The sequence below is a fragment of the Typopeltis vanoorti genome, chromosome 12 (assembly GCF_054136105.1).
Source record: "Typopeltis vanoorti isolate ZY-2024b chromosome 12, IOZ_Tvanoo_1.0, whole genome shotgun sequence".
Classification (NCBI taxonomy): domain Eukaryota; kingdom Metazoa; phylum Arthropoda; class Arachnida; order Uropygi; family Thelyphonidae; genus Typopeltis; species Typopeltis vanoorti.
This window is the reverse complement of record NC_143560.1, coordinates 74889181-74912047: the sequence shown is the minus strand read 5'-3', so window position 1 is coordinate 74912047 and position 22867 is coordinate 74889181.

Genomic DNA, 22867 nt, shown 5'->3' with positions numbered 1-22867 from the left:
CCATTTAAGGTGGGAATCTCTATAGAGACCGAGGTATTTTGCGTGTGTTACAGGTTTGATTTCGGAACATTGGCAGGTATTTTTGTTGTTAATGCAGCGGTATGTGTGACAATGTATCGATAGTGATGCAGGGCGTATGATTCTTGGGTTGTGTATTATCAACATCTGTGTTTTGGTGCCGTTGATTAGAATTGCGTTTTGCGTTTTGGTGGAAGTATGTTGTGATTTCGTTTAGGTCTTGTTGTGCTTTGCAGAGAGCTGTGTTAATGTCAGTGTGGATTGCTAGTAGTGCAGTGTCATCTGCGTATTGAAATATTTGACTTCTTATGGATATGTTATGAACATCGTTAATGTATATGTTGAATAGAGTGGGTGATAATAATAATAATAATAATAATAATAATAATAATAATAATAATAATAATAATAATAATAATAATAATAATAATAATAATAATAATAATAATAATAATAATTATTATTATTATTATTATTATTATTATTATTATTATTATTATTATTATTATTATTAGAACGGCAAAAAGAAACTATTACAGCAACAAATTAACAACAGCGCAGAATGACATAAAGGAAACCTGGCACCTGATTAATGAAATGCTGGACAATATACACAGAACCACTGCCTCAGAAACAATAAAACACAGCTTTGCCTGCGACCCCAAATCCCTCAAACAGTTGGCAAACAATTTTAATCAGCACTTCGTGAACTCTGTCCAAAAGCTACAAGAAACAACCTTTCCTCACACAAATGAACATTCTCCACTAGGTCCACGAGCAACCCAGTCGATGTGGTTCCCTACAGTAACAAAAGAAGAACTATCACTGGCAATTCAACAAATTAATCCTAACAAAGGACCGGGAATAGACGGAATCAGACCAAAAGACATCAAGAAACACTCAACCGACCTACTTCCAGTTATACAAAAACTGTTAAATAAAATCTTCGAAACGGGACACATACCTGAAACACTGAAGACTGCATTAATCACGCCCATACACAAACAGGGAAAAAGAAACATAATAAGTAATTACAGACCTATCGCCACGCTGCCTGTAATCAACCAAATCATGGAGCGCATTGTACATCAGAAACTCTCCACATACGTTGAAAAATTTCAAATCATACCCAAAACACAATATGGCTTTCAAAAAAATAAAGGAACAGCAACACTCCTGGAAGATTTCACAGATCTAATAAACGCTGTATTGGATAAAAACAGAATAACATTAGTGGTCTTCATTGACCTAACAAAAGCATTTGACACACTAACACATAAAACCTTGTTAACGAAACTTACCCATATCGGAATTGGAGGTCGTCTACTCCAGTGGTTTAAAGCATACACGAAAAACAGAAAGCACATCACACGTATAGGATCAGCACACGGCAAAGAGGTACATGTAACCTGTGGAGTACCGGAAGGAGCTGTCCTATCTCCCATTCTATTTAACATATACACACACGACATAAGCCAACTCCTCCTAAAAAGTAAAATCTTCCAGTATGCAGACGACACGGCCATAGTATCCATTCACAACAATGCAAATATCGTTACACAAATATGCAACACGACATCAATCATATCACTAACTGGTTAACCGAAAACGGCATATATATAAACCCTGGAAAAACAAAGCTAATGATATTCAAAAACCCCCAAACCCTGCCCATAGAAACTAAACATCTCACAATCAAACATTCATCATCCTATACACAAAGTGCAGAACCTAAAGTCACAACCATCACACAGGTGAAAACAACACGCTATCTTGGACTTCACTTCGATGCTGATCAAAGTTGGAATAGCCATACAAACTACCTACATACCAAGCTTAGGATAATAGCAAGCAAACTATACAGATTAAAAGACATTGCCCCAACCCACATAAAAATACTAATCTATAAAGCATTATGGGAAAACATTTTAAGATATGCAATCACATCATACGCATTCTGCGCAGACTACAGACTTAACAGGCTACAATGGTTGCAAGATAAAATGATAAAACTGATATTCTGGGAACAACCCACTCTTATGCAGGAAGCACGGACAAAACACAAAATATTTAAGGTGAAACACATACGCCACTACACAGTCATGTTAAAACACTACTACAGCCCAACATATAGAGTAACCAGAACAACACATCAGATAACAAAACCACAGTCAACAAACTACATAACATATAAGTACAACAATCACCACGACAAAGCCACCCGAAACTTCTACGTACCTGACATGATAAACAAACTGCCGTTCGACAACAGAAACCTAGGAACATACAGAGAGCTGAAACAGGCACTATATAAATATTATAGCGAGAATGAAAATTAGAGCAATTCCTGTTTCTCTCTCCCCCACCACACATGCGCACGCACACACACACAAACCTATGACAACCCCCCTCTCAAAAACTATCACTACAAGAACACAAAGAAACAAACGCACCACGTTTAAATCCAACCCTATTTGCACAAAAATAAAAATTAAAAAAAAAAAAAGTTAAACTGTAATAGCAGTCGAAGTCTTACAAGCACGTACCAACAAACAGTAAAATCAACACCTGGCTTGTGACCAGTATAGGAACACAACCATGAAACCACCACCCTCTGTCATCTATTATCTTCCTCAGATAAGCTCTGCTAAGCTTCGAGGAAGAAAATTACCAACTTGCAAGAATCTGTTATACACACTTGTAATGCGTTATAAATATTATATATATATAATTACTACAGCAACTATGTATGCAATTCATCTGAGACATAAAAAATAAATAAATAAATAAATAAATAAATAATGATAATAATAAATAAATGAATAAAATAAATAGACTATTATTATTATTATTATTATTATTATTATTATTATTATTATTATTATTATTATGCATATGTATATTCTAAAATCAAAAATTCTGCATAATCCTTATAGTAATTACTGTAAATATTATTATTGTAAGTAACTTATACTGAGACATAATAAATTGTTGTTTTTTTTTAAATAAAAAAAAATTATTACTAATATACTCAAGATAACTATTGCATATATGTATGTGTAAATATTTTAGCAGTGAACAAAAATATTATTTATTTAAAAAAAATTATTATAATTTAAAAATAATATTAATAACTCGCCAGTATTTGTTATTTACAATTGTAATGTATTATAAATATTATGTATGTGTATATATATATATATATATATAATATATATACAGGTATATATATATATATATATATATATACCTGTATATAAAACTATTGTTGTATCTATGTATGTAATTTATCTGAGACAATAAAATGTTTAAAAAAAATTATTATTATTATTATTATTATTATTATTATTATTATTATTATTATTACAATTATATAATTGTAATTTTTAAAAATAATAAAAAAAATTATATACAAATATAATATTACAAATATTATATTTACAAACTACCTCCAAAATAGAAAGCATATCACACGTATCGGATCAAACCGAAGCAGAGAGCTACCAGTAACCTGTGGAGTGCCACAGGGAGCTGTACTCTCCCCAACTCTATTCAACATTTACACTCACGATATTAATCAGTTACCACTCAAAGGTAAGATATTCCAGTACGCAGACGATACAGCAATAATATCCATCCATAATAACGCAAGCATAGCCCAAACAAATATGCAACATGATATAAATCTGATCATAGACTGGCTCACGAAAAACTCCATACACCTAAACTCAGAAAAGACAAAATTAATGATATTCAGAAATCCACTGACTCGACCAGTTGATAACAAATATATAACCATCCAACATCCACTTTCCAACACAAAAAACACACAGAACAGCAAAACCATTACAATCACTCAGGTTGAAACAATACGATACCTTGGAATTTACTTCGATGCAGATATGAACTGGAATAGCTACATAAACCATCTACACAACAAACTCCGAACAATAAGTGGCAAACTCTACACGTTAAAAGACATAGTTCCCATACGCCTAAAAACACTAATATACAAAGCACTATGCCAAAATATACTAAGATACGCTATAACAACGTATGCTTTCTGTGCACCCTACAAATTAAATAGATTAATGTCGCTACAGTACAAAATGACAAAACTGATCTTTTGGGAACAAAGAGAAAATCACGACCTTATAAACATTGCAATGTCAGAACACAAAATACTGACAGCAAAACACTTATGTCACTATGCATCTTTGCTAAGACATTATTTCGATGCCAACTACAGGACAGTTAGAAATACATACAGTATAACAAGACCTCAGACTACTAATTATATCACATATAAATACAATAATCACTACGGAAAGCCCACGCGAAACTTTTACATCCCAGACACGATAAACAAATTACCTTTTGAATACAGAAACCTTACAAACTACAATAGCCTGAAAAGAGCCCTAAGGACATACTACGAACAAGAAACCCGCACCCAAAATACCATACAAACTTAATGAAACACAATATATTCGCTCAGGCTTCCAGTTCAGCGACGCATCAGTACATTCCAATTTATTGTGGGTGTGCGTGCGTGCCTGTGCGTGTGAGTGCGCGCGAGCGAATTTCTCAATCATAGATTCCGTAGCATCCTAACACAGCAAAAAAAAAAAAAACAATACATAATAAACAACTGGTGTCATCCTCAGATAAGCTTACATTTAAGCTTCGAGGATGAAAGGGAAAAAAAATTAATTCTCATCCAAGATGTATCATATGTAACGAAATGCATGTAATGTACGTATCACAAGAAAACCAATGTATATATTATATGTAAACCGATGTACGTACTGTAAATATCACATGTAAACAAATGAAAGTAATGTATATTATAACTGTATCAAATGTATGCAATGTAAAAAAAAATATTTTAAAAGTAAATCATGAGTTTACACCGTATGTTTGTGAAAATAAGGACACATAATATTCAGATTGCATATCTGTAAATACTGTTGTATAATCACACGTTTTAAACTTGAAAAAAAATAGTAGTAATTATTATTATTATTATTATTTTGACTGCATGCTTGACTCAATGTCTGATGTAAGATGATCGCTTTACACGAGGCATTCGTCTGACTCAAGTTCTGTCCGTTAGACATCTCACACAATGGAGAGAGAACCAACAAGAAGCAGAAACATTCTGATGCTAATGAGATATTAGAATAAAGCATCTCCAAGAACCAACTTCCTTATCTTTCATTCATCTTATAGAATTGTGATACAAAATAAACTGGATCAGCATTTTTAATGTCTTCGTTTATTAGTAATCTGTTGAGTACTGCGCACGACTAACAACTGAGCACAAATGTGCGAAAGAAGTATGACAACAAAGTAACGAGACTGATTTTGTTGTGGGGGTTTTTAAACCCCGATCATAGCCATTCTGTACGTAGACGTGTTGGAAAATGTTACAAATTGCAGTAGATATAACCACAAAATAATTAGATCCGTCTGCTGCCAAACCATAATGGAAAAAAAAGACATTATGGTTTATGGTGAATAAAATTATAATTAATTTTATTGATGTTCTAAATATTTTTAAATTTATTTTTATGTTCTAAGTAATTTGACTAATTCATTTGTCTGAAGTTGATCCCATCAAGCCTACGATGATGAAATAATGTCGCAAAATAGAGATTGGAATAAAAAGTGAACGATGGGAATAAATCAATGATCCACAGTCATCCAGCAATCTTAGAGGACCAGTCGAAATTGCTGAATTCAAATAAATTTAATTTATTTCGTTAGATGGTAAACTATACGATTGTCCATCATATTTTCCACTAAGAACACTGAACAGAATATTTCAACATAAAGATAATGCGGAAACCTCAAAGATGCGTGTTGTCTCTGAGGTTTCGATACATAAAACAGGTTTCATGTAGCTATTCTAGATTACTTTTAGAGCTTATCTAAACCTTCCAGAAGTCTTTAAAGGAAAATAGATTAATAAAATGATGGAAATTCCAAAGAAAGTGAATCAGACTTTCAAATAATAATAAATGAAGTGTTGAGAACTGTTTTCGGTCATCACTGGATTTAATGTAGTTTAAAAATAAAGTTGTTGACTATTTTGAAAGGACAAATCAGAAGGCATCAACGAAAACATGTTAACTCATTACTTTATAGCAACACTCTGTGCATATTCTCTCTCTAAATATGTACCTTGATTCGTAATATAACATCTGGTTTAAACTCCAGAATAAATTTCATTTTAAGCCCTGAAAAGCGAGCCTGTTACGTATCCTGAACCCAACAGATTCGGAATCATTTGCGGGTGGATGTGCTTCCCTGATGTAAGTTAAAGTAAATTGCATCTTTCTTTATCGCTGGCTAGCTATACACTGTCGCCACTGGCGCCGAATTTTTAATGTTATTCAGACAGACCTGAGGGAATGCGGATGCAAAGGAAGGAAGGAAGATTCTGTCATCCGATCAAGGAGTAATTTGAGTGAGTAGCAGACATGTGTGTGATTTATTCACCACGCATACGAAACCATCTATCTGAGAATGAGAAAAATCGATAAAATAAAAACATGTCTTTTACAGTTTAACAATAATGTCGTGGCCCGAGGGCCAGTTTGTCATACTGCTCTTGGAAGATAGATTATAGATTTCTTATCTGAAGTCTTCTCTCTTTTCCCGTTTTCGCAACCGTCTTCCTTTTTCTTCTGCCACTGCTGTGAGAACCCAAGAAGATTGATGAGTTCTCGTTGTGTTGGATGTTGGTCGAATCTTGACGTGTAAGCGACATTTAAAAATGATTCGCTTATAAAATTAACAGCCAAAATATTTCTCCGAAGAAGCCTTGATAATAATGAAAGAGTAATTATCAGTGGAAATTGAGATATTCTTTGGGGAATTCGTTTTAGGAATTGGCCAATAAGTTTGAGTCGAGATGTCATTCACTTTATCCACATTCAAGGCCCGAAATCTAATAAGAATTATTTCATTATCATTTCCCCAATGGTTTTAAACAACACCTAATTCTCCTTGCGAGACAGATAACTGCTCCTTAGTTTGTTCTCGAAAAATATCTATTTGCAAGCGAAACAATTTTGTAATTAAAAAAAATTAAGCTTTTGGACTTTTTAAAGAATCGAGTTTAAAAAAATCTAAGTAAATGTTTCAGAAAAAAATAAAAGATTTTTTAATAATCTTACTAAAAGAAGAAAACAAATTCATTAAAAATCGTTCTTCTTCGAAATGTTAGAAATGAGTGGAATATCCCTTGGTATAATCATTTTTCTTCCTATATTGATTATATATCACTTTTTATCATTACGAAATAACGAATATTTTATAAGACTTAAAGTAAACTAGGACTTTCAAGTGAAAATACAGAAACTCGCAGCCGATACATTTTACATTAGATGTAAACTAGAAAATTCTCCATTCTTTGGTAAATAAACTTAGCAACAATGCACCTCAGAAAAAGTTTAAAAAATATTTACTGAGATTGACGTCAGAGGTCGCTCGTATGCTCTTATAAACTCAGCCAACAGAAAGAAACATTTTTCTTTCATTTTGATTTGTGTTCCTCTCCGTGACAGAGGTGCGGAGATTGATGTCCTTGGAGTATTCACTCGCTCCCTTCTGGAATCTGCGAGTCGGTGGAAATTATCTGCAAAAAAGTCGATTTCTAAGGATAAAAAAAGCCCTTGTTGACAATAGGCTGTCATAAGTTTGTTTTTTGTATCCATTTAGTTGTCTGATTTAACAAGTCTTTGCGATGGTGTCAACATATCTTTTAAGATGTGACATTTTCTTGTTTTCAAAGCAACGTTTTCTTTTTGCGTCGAGTACACAGAAGCCAATTAAATTTTACGATTTGAAGAATTCTCCCACAAGACAAGAAAGAGTCGTTTATTTTTCGTTTTAGGTGGTCACTTTGGAAAATAAAGTATCAGCGTTTTCGTAATTCGTCTTTTCTGTTAGTTTTTTAAGCTGGTTCGGTTAACCGATTGTTAAAGTGAGTTAAATTAAAACTCATTAGAATTACGTCGCTTTATGTGTGTGTGTGTGTGTGTGTGTGTGTGTGTGTGTGTGTGTGTGTGTGTGGTTGCGCGCACATTTTTTTATTAAAACTAAATTGTTAAAAAATTCATTCGGCAATGTATATACACCACTGTCCAAAAAGAAACCGAACTTTTCGAAAATAGAAGACACTAGTGGCGCCACCTGTTGTATCTTTTTATAGTCGAAAGCGGCAACCTTCATTAGTATAGTGTCAGCTGTTGACATTTGTTTCAATAGAAGCCGAGTTATAGTGCCAAGAGTGACACTATTTGGTAAACGTTTTACCGAAACGCATTAAATGCTACAAAAAAACCATACGGTGATGAATGTTTATCCCGTACTCAAGTTTACGAGTGGTTCAAACAATTTCAAAGTGGTTGTGAGACGCTTGAGGACGACGAAAAGCCGCGCCGCCCAAAAACTAGACTGAGCGAAGTTAACATCCAAAAAGTGCGTGATTTCATCAAAGAAAATAAAACTCGAAATCGTCCGTGAGATTGATTGAAGATGAATTGGGGATTCAAAAATCAACTGTGCACAACATTTTGACCGAGAGTTTGGGCCTTCGTAAATTGAATTCGCGATTTGTTCCCCACAAGTTGACCGACGACCAAAAAATGTATCGAATTGAACACTGCAAGGACCTTATTAAAACCGCTCGTAAGGACTCAAACTTCCTTGAAAAGATCGTTACTGGTGACGAAACGTGTGTTTTGATTATGAGCCCGAAACAAAGCGCCAGAGTGCTGAGTAGAGACCACCAGAAGAGGGGCATCCGAGAAAAAAGTCGCTTGGAGAAGTCAAAAGTAAAGACAATGCTGATTTGTTTCTACGATTCCAAGGGCATTATCTACAAAAAATTCGTTCCGCCTGGCCAAGCGGTCAATGGCGAGTTTTATCTCGAAGTTTTGAAGCGATTGATAGCGAGAATTCGTCGCGCACGGCATGAATATCATGACGACCGACCGTTCGTCAAAACACACTGTCACTCTTGGCACTATAACTCGGTTTCTAATGAAACAAATGTCATAAACACTTGACACACAACACTAATGAAGGTTGCCGCTTTCGACAGCAAAACGATACAACAGATGGCGCCACTAATTTCTTCCAATTTCGAAAACGTTCGGTATCGTTTTGGACAGAGGGTGTAAATATATAATAGCTCTGCCTCCGTATTAGGCAGGTTAAGTTAACTAACATTTGAGTGAAGGGCGTGACAAAGGTTAGCGTCATGGTCCGGATTCGAATCCAGGTTGTGAATTTGTGAGAAAATACGAAGCTACACGGCAAAAATCTTATCCCATGAATAAAAGATTATTTCTGTATTTGAAAAATGACCATCGCTGAAGACATTATAGGGATTGACTCATTACTGATTGGAATCACGGCGAAGGAACCAAGGCCATGAACCTGGAATATTATAGCTGTTATTTTGCATTCATCGCCACTTAGTTACGAGACCAACCCATCCCTTCAAAACTGCGCACAATCGAATTCATCAACTGGAAATAGAATATTGTTTCGTAATGCTATTTATCGAGCAATTAGTATATTCTAGCATAATGTAACGTTGCCATGGAAACATAGATGCACCGTATTCATAGGTCTCAGTGTACGTCCAAAACAAACACCAACCACCTTACTTCCTGTTATATGCAAGTAGAATTTATTCCTGCTTTTTTTATTAGAGAAAATTCCAATCTATGAAGCTCACGATGCAACGATTCAAGAACGTACTTGTATGTAATTAGCGTAACTTAATGCGCATTTGTATTTCCCTCCTCTTAAGTCATGAGTACGCAATCTAATTTAGTATTTTCCTGATAAGAATAAAACTTTATCGCACGAACACTGTGTCCACTCGAGGTAATTCTTTTCGAAGCGAATTACCCAAGACATTGGAATCAGATTAGCCCTCTTCTCTTCTGTCTCTCACATTAAGCAGTAAAATGTTATCTGTAATGAAGACCTAAGACATTTTGTTACGCATCTAATACTTAAATTTAAAATTAAGTCGCATTATTAAACTGTGGGGGGAAAAAAGCCTCACACTTTCGTAATATGATAGAGCGATAAAAACAGATGTGCCTACAAGAAATAGTCGGGAACATTAACAAGAAGTTAATGTTCTCGCTTTGAGTCAAGTTCTCTATCTTCGAATAAAAAATCAACAAAAAAAAAACTAAGAAGATTTCGGGTCTTTCGCCCCATTAATCCACTTAAACGATTATCCAGGCTAATGATTTCATTAAAATTCTCAAAGACTGTTATCTCTTCATGGCAAAAACTGAAAGATTTAAAAAAAAAAAGAAGATTGAATGGTTCATCATTAAGTTCTTTGAATGAGTATCATTGGTAGCGAGAGTATCTATACGTTTATCTGCACTAAAAGACTATGCTATTACGATAAATACACTTTAAAGGCTTTGTGATGCGTGTGTTCGATGTATTTATGTAACGCAAAGACTTTTCCGTTTACTTTGGAATAAATCTATCTTCAACAATAAAAAAAAAAAGTTTTTAGATACAAAATCACCAAGGTGGAAGTCTTTGCAATCATTTGTATTCAAGCAAATTTCTTTCCGGTAGAAGAGCGCCATCTATTGAGAACTATCGAAACCTGTATTTTATAAAAATATTTTGCACTTATTAACGCAGAGAATACAATCTTCAAATAAATATTAAAAAAAAACAACAATAACTGAAATTAGAAACTTTATGGTGTTTTTATCATTAATGTGATACTTTTTTAAATAGCGCACAAATAAATGCATCTCACTTAGTCCGTATGGTGTCCCCGAGTAATAATTTTGAATCCATAAAATTATGTGGATATAATCGTGAACTTCGGGTCACTCTGAATAGTAGAGTGAAGTTACGGAGTTTATTTAATCCGTTTTAGGTTAAAATTAATACGGATTGTTTTAAGCAGGTTAAATGATTGAAGGTTAAGTAACACGGGGTTCGACCGAGGCGTCTCTTGCCACAAAATAAATGGAGCACAGGAAGTCAAAGACAAATAGCATCGCTCAACACATTATTCATTTCACTGAAACTGCCGACAACCGGGTCAAGATACGGAAGATGTGGACAGGTTGCTGCCATTTGTCCACCCTTATCTCCCATGATAGTATTGTGGGACGTAGACCTTAGGTCATTTATCTCCGGATCATGCTGCCGTGGTGTCCACCATACACTATATCCCGTTTGTCTTCATTTGTATCGTACAGAAAGTGGCTTCTGAAATGAGTTTCTTGCGATGATACAGTTAGGAAAGAAAGAAAGAGTAAAAAGAGCTTGATTAAATGGGAAGGAAAGATAGGGCGAAAACAGAGAATGAAAAGAATGAAATGCAAGGCCAGAGCGAGGCAGAAATTGGGATCAGGAGTCTCACCACTAACAACAATACAATCAGGTTTTGCTATCTTCCATTTTGTTCTTGACTGCCATCGCTACGGCGAAAGGTCTCAAGGGTCCTATTAAAACGACCCCAAACCCACTACTTATGATAATTGAAAATGCACACAGCACTGGTAACGTTCTTTCTATTGCAGTTATTATCAAGCGAAAGACGAGCCTGGAACGGCAGTGCCTTGCTTTTGTGTTTCTTCACGACTGTACTGTTGGATAAGAGGGAGCAGTTTATTGGTCATCAGGAAAAAATATTATCTCTTTTTTAATCTTTTTCTTTACTTTGCAATCATAGAAGGGTATAATAATCGGAAATGAAGGCATTTTTTCTATGAACATTATAATTACTTCTTTTCGATATTCTCTCTTTCTTTCTCTTTTGGTATTTACAATTTTTTCTCTTCTTTTAAGTCTTAAATAAGTGACCTTTGAACAAATCATTTTCATTTTATGCCACCCAATATCTTTTTCCCCAGATTTTTATGGCATTGTTCACATATTAAAAATAAACTTTATGCTGTACGTATTGCACACCTGCTTTTTTCCTATTTTCCTTTCTTGTTCACACTTTTCATCATAACGTACTAACATTGTTTATGAATCTCGACGCGTTTAGACATGTCTTTCCAATTTACGTGGAAAATAGGATTATAGATAATACCATGATATCTATTATCCCTACGCATAGTTTGCATTTATTTTTTCAATTTCTTTGTGTGCATGAAAACATGCTTATAGTTATTTACCAAGTTTTAATAACGATTCGATCAAAACTCAAACCCCGAACATTTTCAATGTGTGCTACGTGCATGAAAGCAACTCACAGGCAATTTACTATCGCGAAATATAAAGTAATTTTCTTTATTTGTTCTTAATTCTTAAATGTGTCCTAGGTTCGTGAATGGTCGATGAAGAAAACATTTTTCCCTTATAAACTGGAACGCTTCTATTGGCAAAACAGTTCGAAATTATGATTGGCTTGATAAAATTTTATGAACTTTTACTTACCAACTATTAAATGGGAAAGATAACAAAGCCCCTGTAAATATGTTTATACTGCAGTGCTTATCTGCAATCCCAGTATTGCGAATATACAGATATCTCCCATTGAAAGAGAGCAGGTTTCAATTTCCTGGTTTCGGTACTTGGACACTCTGGGTAACTCCCTCATCCCTATCACACAATTCATCCTATTTATACCATTTAAGCCTTATATTATGATAGCCACTGGGCAGATAGTGTATTATTATTATTATTATTATTATTATTATTATTATTATTATTATTATTATCATCATCATCATCATCATCATCATTCTGTGCACCCTACAAATTAAATAGATTAATGTCGCTACAGTACAAAATGATAAAACTGATCTTTTGGGAACAAAGAGAAAATCACGACCTTATAAACATTGCAATGGCAGAACACAAAATACTGACAGCAAAACATTTATGTCACTATGTTTATAATGAACATAGTTCATTATAAACATAGTGACATGTCCTGTAGTTGCCATCGAAATAATGTTTCAGCTTTGCTGAAACATTATTTCGATGGCAACTGCAGGACAGTCAGAAATACATACCGTATAACAAGACCTCAGACTACTAATTATATGACAAATAAATACAATAATCACTGCGGAAAGGCCACGCGAAACTTCTACATCCCAGACATGATAAACAAATTACCTTTTGAATACAGAAACCTTACAAACTACAATAGCCTGAAAAGAGCTCTAAGGACATACTACGAACAAGAAACACGCACCCAAAATACCATACAAGCTTAATGAAACACAATATATTCGCTCAGGCTTCCAGTTCAGCGACGCATCAGTACATTCCAAGTTACTGTGTGTGTGTGTGTGTGTGTGTGTGTGTGTGTGTGTGTGTGTGTGTGTGTGTGTGTGTGTGTGTGTGTGTGTGTGTGTGTGTGTGTGTGTGTGTGTGTGTGTGTGTGTGTGTGTGTGTGTGTGTGTGTGTGTGTGTGTGTGTGTGTGTGTGTGTGTGTGTGTGTGTGTGTGTGTGTGTGTGTGTGTGTGTGTGTGTGTGTGTGTGTGTGTGTGTGTGTGTGTGTGTGTGTGTGTGTGTGTTTAAGGCCTTCTTATTCAAAGTCTTAGGAGTCGACTAGTAAAATGCGTTTGTGGTTATATCTGGAAAACTCAGCGTTTTATCCTGTTTCATAAATTATTTTGGTATTTCTCCTACTGCTTATTGGTATTCAAAAATTCCAAAAAAAGGGCCTTTCAAGCATCAGATTATTACAAACGAAAATGGACATCGAATGGAACTATATAACATTTGTAACGTTTTCAATTTACAGAGCAAATTTTGAAATAAACCTATAAGAAAATGGACCTGAGAACATATAAATGGAACAAGACCACAAACCGATCCCATTTTAATCAATAGAGAAAATGAGTGAGATCAACTCACAATTGCACATCTTACAATAGCGCAGAACTACACTTTGACCACAGAACACTAAATGTATATATAGAACATTTCTAAACCTAAAACAAGAATAGCAAATAAATATTGTTGGAAAGATCAGCCTCTTCTTACTATACAAACCCAGTAAGAAGAGACATTGCAAAATAAACTAACTGATGGTTTCAATGCTTGAAGATCATGCAGAGATTCGTTTATATTGTACAATCAATCCACGAAGTAGGAGCAAAAACTTTGGTCACCAAGACCTCATCACCTTAAATGAGTGGTACCTACTACAGAAGAAACGGAAATGCCATACGATGGTTGTACGATATACATAATCAGCTGAATGAACTAAACGATCGACTATAAATGGCCTTTCCAAATGACAAAGAAAAACCATGCCAGACTATCTGTCAGAAATTAGAACTGCGTCGCAATACAATAAAACCAGGGAAATGTACTTGATAGATAATTCTTTATGGATCAAAAAAGGAAATCCAAAGACGAACTATTATTTTGCAATTATGCAAAAAATAATGTCGAATACGTCCTCTATCTTAGAGGTTTGTTGGAAGGAGCAAGAGAGATAAAAGAAGCCTTTAATTTAGTCTTAAATTTATAGATCTCTTATATCCAAAGGAGGTTAAAAATTCACATTATTACGTCATACGCTTGAAAACAATGAAATCAATAGCCTAACTATACTGGAATTACCACGTGAGAGTAATGGTTAACTAAACAGAGGGATGACTGAGAGCTTTGTTATTTTCACTGGAATTCTTCAAGGAGATTCTTTAGGTATATTTTTATTACTATCATTATCCTAATCCTCTAATACACAAACTGCTTTAACATACCTGGATAATGTACATAAAATGCAGCAGTAATTGGACGGAAGTCAAAAATATCGTAAAACCAAACCCCTAAAAACAGAATAGCAGGAAATATTAACCTAAATGACCATACACTTAAAGAAATAAAAGATTTCGTTCGTTCATCGATATTCCAACTAATATAGTGAAACAAAGAGCAAAGCGCTTCAGTTTTATAAAAGCCTAACTTCTTCTTATTCTTCTGGAGCTTTTCCCATTTAAGTAGGGTCGCTGTTTGTGGCGAGTCTCCTCCACAACCTCCTGTCTTGGGCTGTAGCCACATCGAAGTTATTCATCCTCAAGTCCTCCTCCACCATCTCTTCTTTCGCTGTCCGCGCTTCCTCTTCCCCTGCACATCCATCTGTATGACCTTTCTTCCCACATAATCTTCCTCCCTCCTCATTACATGACCAAACCATCTCAACCTTTCCTCCTGTATCTTTGCTCCTAAGTTCGTAACTTTCATTGTTCCCTTTACATAGTCATTTCTCAGACGATCCTTTCTGGTCACACCGCACATCCACCTAAGCATTTTCATCTCCGCTACCTCCATCCTGCTGATGTTATTTTTTCTCAGGACCACAGTTTCCATAGCATACGTCATAGCCGGTCTCACTACTGTCCTATAGATTTTGCCTTTTAGATTGATCGGCACCATCTTTTCGCACAGCACTCCAGCCATCTTGCTCTTCAGTTCCTCCATCCTGCTTGTATCCTCCTGCATCCCACTTCCTTCTCAGCCTCACCATCCTCTTTCTTTGTTGAACTAAGTATCTAAAGTGACCTTCCTGATGACATTTCCTTTTAGCTCCAGATCTGTCTCCTGGCTGCCATCCACTTTGCAACACAGATACTCGGTCTTACTTCTGCTCAGTCTCATACCATTCTCTTCCAGTACTTTCCTCCAACTGTCCAGTTTGGTTGCCACTTCGTCTCTTGATTCTGCACACAGCATGATGTCATCTGCATACAACATACTCCAAGGCGCGTCTTCTCTCACCTCCTCCGTCACAATATTAAACAGAAACGGACTGAATGCTGGCCCTTGATGCAAGCCAACTGTCACTAACTACTATCTGGAAATCCAAACTCATCACCACAAATATCAAAATCCGTCCTTGCAAAACCAAAATGGTTTCCATACATAGAACATCACCACTTGGCAAGCAGTTAATATCATCAATCGCTTTGGGACAACGTTTTTTCTTCGATCAATACTACGATATGCATGGCTGGCAAGATCACATTCCTAATACACTCGTTCTTAAAGAAAGCCAACAAATTGCTGAATTTTGGTAGAGAAGTAAAATATCTCTACTAAATACAGAATCTATAAAAAACATTGAAAAAAAAACACAAAAGACAAAATGCAGAAAAATTATGTTTATGGATATAAAATCATTCATTTATTATTATTACTATTAAACTATAAGTTGTATTACTGCATTGTATAGTCAACTGTATGCACTTCCGTGCCAATCCAAATGTAAATATGGAGGATAAATATTTAGTTAGTTTTAAAAATGTATATTTATATTTATAAAGAATTAAGAAGTCTGCATTTTTTGTACTGTACAGAAAATATCCCATTGGATACATGTGTCAATACTCTGTATGATAATAAACTTTGTAATTTTCATAAAATAAATTATATTCAAAAATCGAATCACGGCCATAACAACCAGCCAACAATTTGGTGATACAGTTCATGTCAGATTCTGCTGAAGAATCTTAGAATAGTTTACTGCCAGATGCAGTCTTAAAATGTGGACTGTTACAATAACGCCATTTTCGCAAAATGTGTTTAACTCGTTGATGTTTAATTCTTATAAATAGATAGTTTCTTTGAAATTGCACCAATAATAAATAGGGTTATCTTCATCTGTTTAAGCCACAGCAGCCAACTTCGATTGGTGCATTTCGATATTTAGTAATTTTTTCAAGTTCTGTGTTGTTGATGTTGTCGTCGCTGGGTACTGCATCGTCAGTAATCAAAAGCTATCGATATTAAATAATTTCGATGTTAGGTGTCTGTTGTGTTCTAAAGGTCGATCAGTTTGTATTCTAAAGTCCCAGAGAATTTCTGCTGTTTCGTTTCCCAATGCAGTCTCTATTTTATGCTGTCACCAGTTATCAGAAGTAGGAAAGCCATATGTTTTGCATACATGCCAATGAACTATTTTGGCCACTTGATCATGGCGGTATTTATAATCAGTTTGAGCTATCTTGCTGCAGGCACTGATTAGATGTTCTACAGTCTCATCTTTCTGATCACATATGCTGTTATTATTGGTTTTCGATTTTTTTTGCCTTATTTGCATCTGCAAACGTTTTCTCTTGGTAGATGGAGTTGGTTAATATTCCTCCTTGGATATAATGTCTGGTATGATGCATAATTATTAATTATTTAGTTATTCAATACAATTTGTCCAGATTTACTTTTTTTTCCAATTTATCATCTATCGTATAATTGGTACAGACCCAAGAGTTCATGGCTAGAATTCTTGCTTCATATTGTTAAAGTGTCTGTACGGTGACAGCAATACTTTCCTTTAATTCTCCAATGACTTCAGCTGTCCATTTTAAATTAAGTTGCTGAGGTCAACAAGAAGTTTGTTCACTTTTCAATACCACTGGATCTTTTATTGTCCATATTATTTCATGTTCTGCTTCTTAGCTTCAAATTTGCAATTATGCTTCATTGTAATGACCCCGGCGGTGCTATACAAAAGCTGTGCGTTTCCTCTAAACTTCCAGTTGTGATTATTTATTTCTATGCCTTTATTTATGTTGCATTTTTGTGGCTCATTTGTGTAGTTCATACATGGGCCAACTTCACTTCACACCGTAATTCTGTCAACACATCCTGAAGTGTGTCGTCAACTTGGTGATGTTGACTTGAATTTGGAAACTGGATGCAACTACGTCTAGATAATTTCTTGCTACTGGAGCTATTGATTTATTCTTTTGGTCTGTAAAGTTTCGTTTTGCTATTCCAGACTCTAAAACGTTTTGTTTCTAAATCAGGTGCATACGATTCCTAAAACTTCATTTTTTTCTGACTGACTTAAAATATTTCATAACTTCCTTTTTTAATGCAATCCGTCTTATAATATAATTTCTTCAAGCCAATTTTTATCTTCCTGTTCTGGTTGCCCATCAAAAAGAGATAGGACCTCTACCCCAAACGCCTGATGCACAAGAGCGATCATCTGATGATTTATTATGATTGTTGTGGTCGCTTACGAATTTTTCGAAGTAAGCTATTCACTGAATTTGTATTTCGTCAAATTGCTTATGTAATTATATGTAGTCAGTTAGAAAATCAAATTACTGTACCAATGAAGTCTTTTGCGAATCCATGTACTACATTTTTATTTGCATAATTTTTTCCAAGTCTGATTTCCTTATTATTTCAGCTGTTCTTATTATAGAGTAGATGTTTACCCCAAAATAACTTGAGTATCGATTCTGATTACTATCAGGTGCGAAGCAGGTTATTGAAATTCAGCAAAGGCAATCCTCAGTTGGATTAAACATTCAGTGGCCAGTGGCTATTGTTTTGTCTTTACTTTCTTTCACTTATTATGAAATCGATAATGAGTTGCACTAAATGAATCGTAAATGTTTCATAGCGAGTGATGTTTCTAACCTTTTGCGAATAAAATATAAAACCAATCACAGCTATAAGAAGTTATTTTTGTATAAACATTCAACAGTTTGATAATCATTTTTGGTTGAAATCCTCCGGTCTGTCTCCATTTTTCTCTGTTGATGGCTTCCGGATGCTAACATTCTGCGACATTCCAGACTAACTCATCTTTCCATCTTCTCTCTGATAGTCCACACAATCGTCTTACTTCACACGGTTGCCACTGAGTGATCGTCTTAACTCGCCAATCATTACTTTTCAGTGCAATGTGTCCTGCCCATTTCCATTTTAGTTTTAAAATCGCATCCACTATATCCACCACCTTTCTTTCTTTTCTTATTTATTTATTTTGGAGCGTAGTCTGGAGTTTAGCTGTCGTCACTTTTACTTCATATTCTCATTCTGTCCAGTATGTGTTTTGTCATTGGCTACGTCAGGACTGGAATGACTCAAAGGTTGAAACTTTGAATATTTTCAGGTCATAGTTTACTGCGCACAATATTTGTAAACTTGCTGATTAAAATACCAAAACATTAAGAATATTTTAGAGCTTTCTTAAATGACGAGCGATAGATGAACTTCCTATTAATAGCTGGATTTGAAAGATATAAAAAAGTAAGTTTTAATAAGACTAGAAAATGCATTTCAAGATGCTCTGTGAAACGATTTTCTTTACTTAAAAGCGCACAATGAAAAAGCCTTCAATAACTTTTGAAAGTTCTTTTATGATTTTAGAACAGTGCTTTTAAAAATGGAGGGGGATAATAAGTAGAACGCATAACACTTGATAAAAGGAAGAAAAAAAAGATATATGTTCTCCCCAAAGTCTTCTCTTTTAAAAGAAGGGAATGAAGCCTGATGTTTTAATCATATTTCAATAAAACGAAACGATAAATGTCTCAGAATAAGCAATTCTAATTCGAGATGAAACCGAATCTGTCCCAGAACCGAGTCAATGCAACGGAAATTTTTATAGTTCTGAAATGTGTCGTAAAAACCAAATGACGTCAACTGCAACGTACATAAAAAGTGATTTTAGTCCTCAGCAGTTTTGATGCCAAGTGTGCCGTCCACTTCCCTCTGTATGACGGTCGGTTGCTGTATTAAAATGATTGGGACTCATCAAACCGCATGAGAAATTAAACACACACACAAGAATTCCAATTAACGTCAAAGAAACTATCTCGTACTTAATTAAACACTCGTACACAATAATAATTTAGAATCTCGGTATTTATCACTCTTCTCTTCAAGTGAGTTTGGAGAGCTCTTTTTTTAGCTCCCTCACTGTAACGTGATTATTCCATTTGCTTCGGTCATGAGCTAAATGGGTTCATCACTTTTGATTTCATTTCTCATTTCGGTAATTAATTTTCCAGCTGTCATCGTGGGTCTGCCGATTATAATTTTATTTGAGTTTTAAGGCAGCGAATGTCCTTTCTCATGCCAATCACAAACGAGTGTAATTCGCAACATAAATCCTAATGTGCATACTCAACCTACTTTATTAATGATCACGTTGTCGTTGATGGATTCAATGAATATTTATCTCAAACGAGGAGGTATAATAAGCATATTATCAAAGAGAAAATTAGCTAGAATACATGGAGAACATACTCTAAGCAGGAATGGTAAAAATGTGATTGACTTTATAGTTTATAATAACCTAAAAATAATGACTTCCTTCTATAAACATAAAGACATACATAAATATACTTGGGCAGCAAGAGGATGGAAATCAGTATTAGATTACTTCATATTAAATGAAAAGACAATTTTCACTAGATGTTAGAGTTCACAGAGGATATGAAATAAGCAGTGACCACTTCCTTGTTAAAATAAAATTAAGATTACCACCTAAATGGCTACAAGTAACAAGAACAGAAAGAAAATTTAAAACATTTGTTTATAAAGCTAGACTATTCAATGACACAAATGTACAATGCCTATATGAACAAAGAATTAACCGGTATCTAGATAAAATAAAACAAAATGAAGAAATAGAAAGAGAATGGCTTAATATAAAAACGATACTAAATGCAGCAGCAAATGAAAGCTTAGGAAAGACCATAAAATTCAATAAAAGGAAACAACTGAAGATCTGGGATGATACAATCAAAGAAATAATCAGAAAGAAAAAAGAAGCCTATCACAAATGGTTAAGCAGTAAAAGATTAGAAGATGAAATAGAATATAAAAGAATAAGAGCCATAGCTCAAAGAGAAGTCAGAAAAAGACATAGAGAATCATGGAACAAATTTGTTTCTAATTTAGAACATGATTTATATAAAATAAGACCCAATGTATATAAGATTTTGAAACACTTAAATGCAGATACCAAAGAAAACATTAACAACGAATTGAAATTAGAAGAATTTCTAAATTACTTCACAGAATTGTGGACAGACAAATATTTTAAAAAAGACAACTAGCAAACAATTAACGAAAATGAAAAGGGAATAACTAAATAAGAATTAGAAATCAGCCTGAAAGAAACAAGAAACGGAACATCACATGGAGAAGATAAGCAGGGTTCAGAACTATATAAATACGCAGGAACAAGGTTCAAAGAAAGACTCTTATTATTTTTAAATAACATTTATTCAACTGGTGTCCCCCCAATAGAATGGAAAAAAAGCAATTGTGATTCCTATTTTTAAAAAAGGTAATAGAGATGACCCTAAAAATTATAGAGGTATCAGTATACCAAATTCCTGTTGCAAAATATATAGCAGAATCTTAAATAGCAAACTAATGAAATATTCCGAAAACTTTATTTTAGAAATACAGAATGGATTTAGAAAAGGACGATCATGTATAGACCCGGCCTTTTGCCTAAAAGTAATAATAGAGAAAAGAAGAGAATACAGTTTAGAAACACATATTGTATTTATTGACTTTGAAAAAGCATTTGACAAAGTTAAAAGAAACATATTATTTAACATATTAAAAGAAAGACAAATACCAAATAATATCCTAAAAGCTATCACAAGTATATAAGAAAATAATCAAATACAAATAAGATTAAAACACGAGAGAGATAAACCAAGGGGTCCGACAGGGATGTCCCCTCTCAGCAACTCTTTTTAATATCTACTTAAATGAAATAATAATAAAATGGAATAAAAATTTACATCAAGGAATTAAACTTTCTCCTACAGTTAACTTAAACACTCTCCTCTTTGCCGACGACCAAATAATAATTACAAATTCTGAAGATTACTTACAGAAAGCTATTTTAGATCTAAACGAGATATCCGAGGATTATGGTATGATAATATGAACGGAAAAATCAAAAACTATGGCCTTTAAAGGACAAGATCCAGCAAGAACTAAAATAGTAATAGATAACAAGATCTTAGAACAGGTGAATTCATTTAACTACCTAGGGTGTATGATCACATATGAAAATGAAAAAGATATAAACGTAAAAATTGCAGAATATTTAAAAATAACAGGTGTAATTAACTCTATATTTAAACCAAACCTAGTTCAAAAACAAACCAGGCTAAAAGTATACGATACATTAGCCCTACCAGTCTTGATGCATGGAAGCGAAATCTGGACAATAAAACAAAAAAACAAACAAAGATTAACAACAGCAGAAATGAAGTTTATGAGAAAAACTGCAAAGTATACCCTATTTGATCACAAAAGGAACGAAGAAATTATGAAAGAATTAAACGAAGAACCAGTAATTGAAAAAATTAAAAAATATAAACATAAATGGATGGAACACGTTCAAAGAATGAAAACAGAATGATTACCAAAACAAGCCTTAAAGTACAAGCCATTAGGAAAACGAAAACCAGGACGTCTTCTTAAACGATTCAACGATGACTTCTAAGGTCGGAACAGGCCATGCTAGGCCTAAATCCTGGATACGCATGATGGTGATGATGATCAAAGAGAAAATTAGCTTGTGAAGTGTTGATGCAGGTCAATAATGTGCTGAACCTCTGCTTTTTACCATAACGTGTATTTTCCGTAAAGGCACAATAGACAAATGAACCGTCTACGATTATTTATACTATAGCTCATTAGCTTTATATTTTTCATTATAATAATTAATGTAACTGAAAATAATAGATATTTTATGTTTTCCGTTCTTTTGTCAATACCATCCAATCTTTTAATTACATGTTTTTTTCCAATGTTTCTTAGTACTGCACATGCGCGACAATTCTGATGACGTAGTAGTTTCCCATTATATTCGAACATTTCCAGGTATGTCAGAAAGTCAACTAAGTGATTTCTCTCTCTCTCTCTCTGTTTAAGCTGCAAATTTCAACTGTCAAAAATTCAATTATTTTACTTGTAAGGAGTTCAAGACACTTGTCTTTCGACGGATATCATCTTAAGAAAAACACGCCAATCTGGGAGCATCACCAAATGTAATTTGCATTAAATCGCGTGTTTCGATTGATGT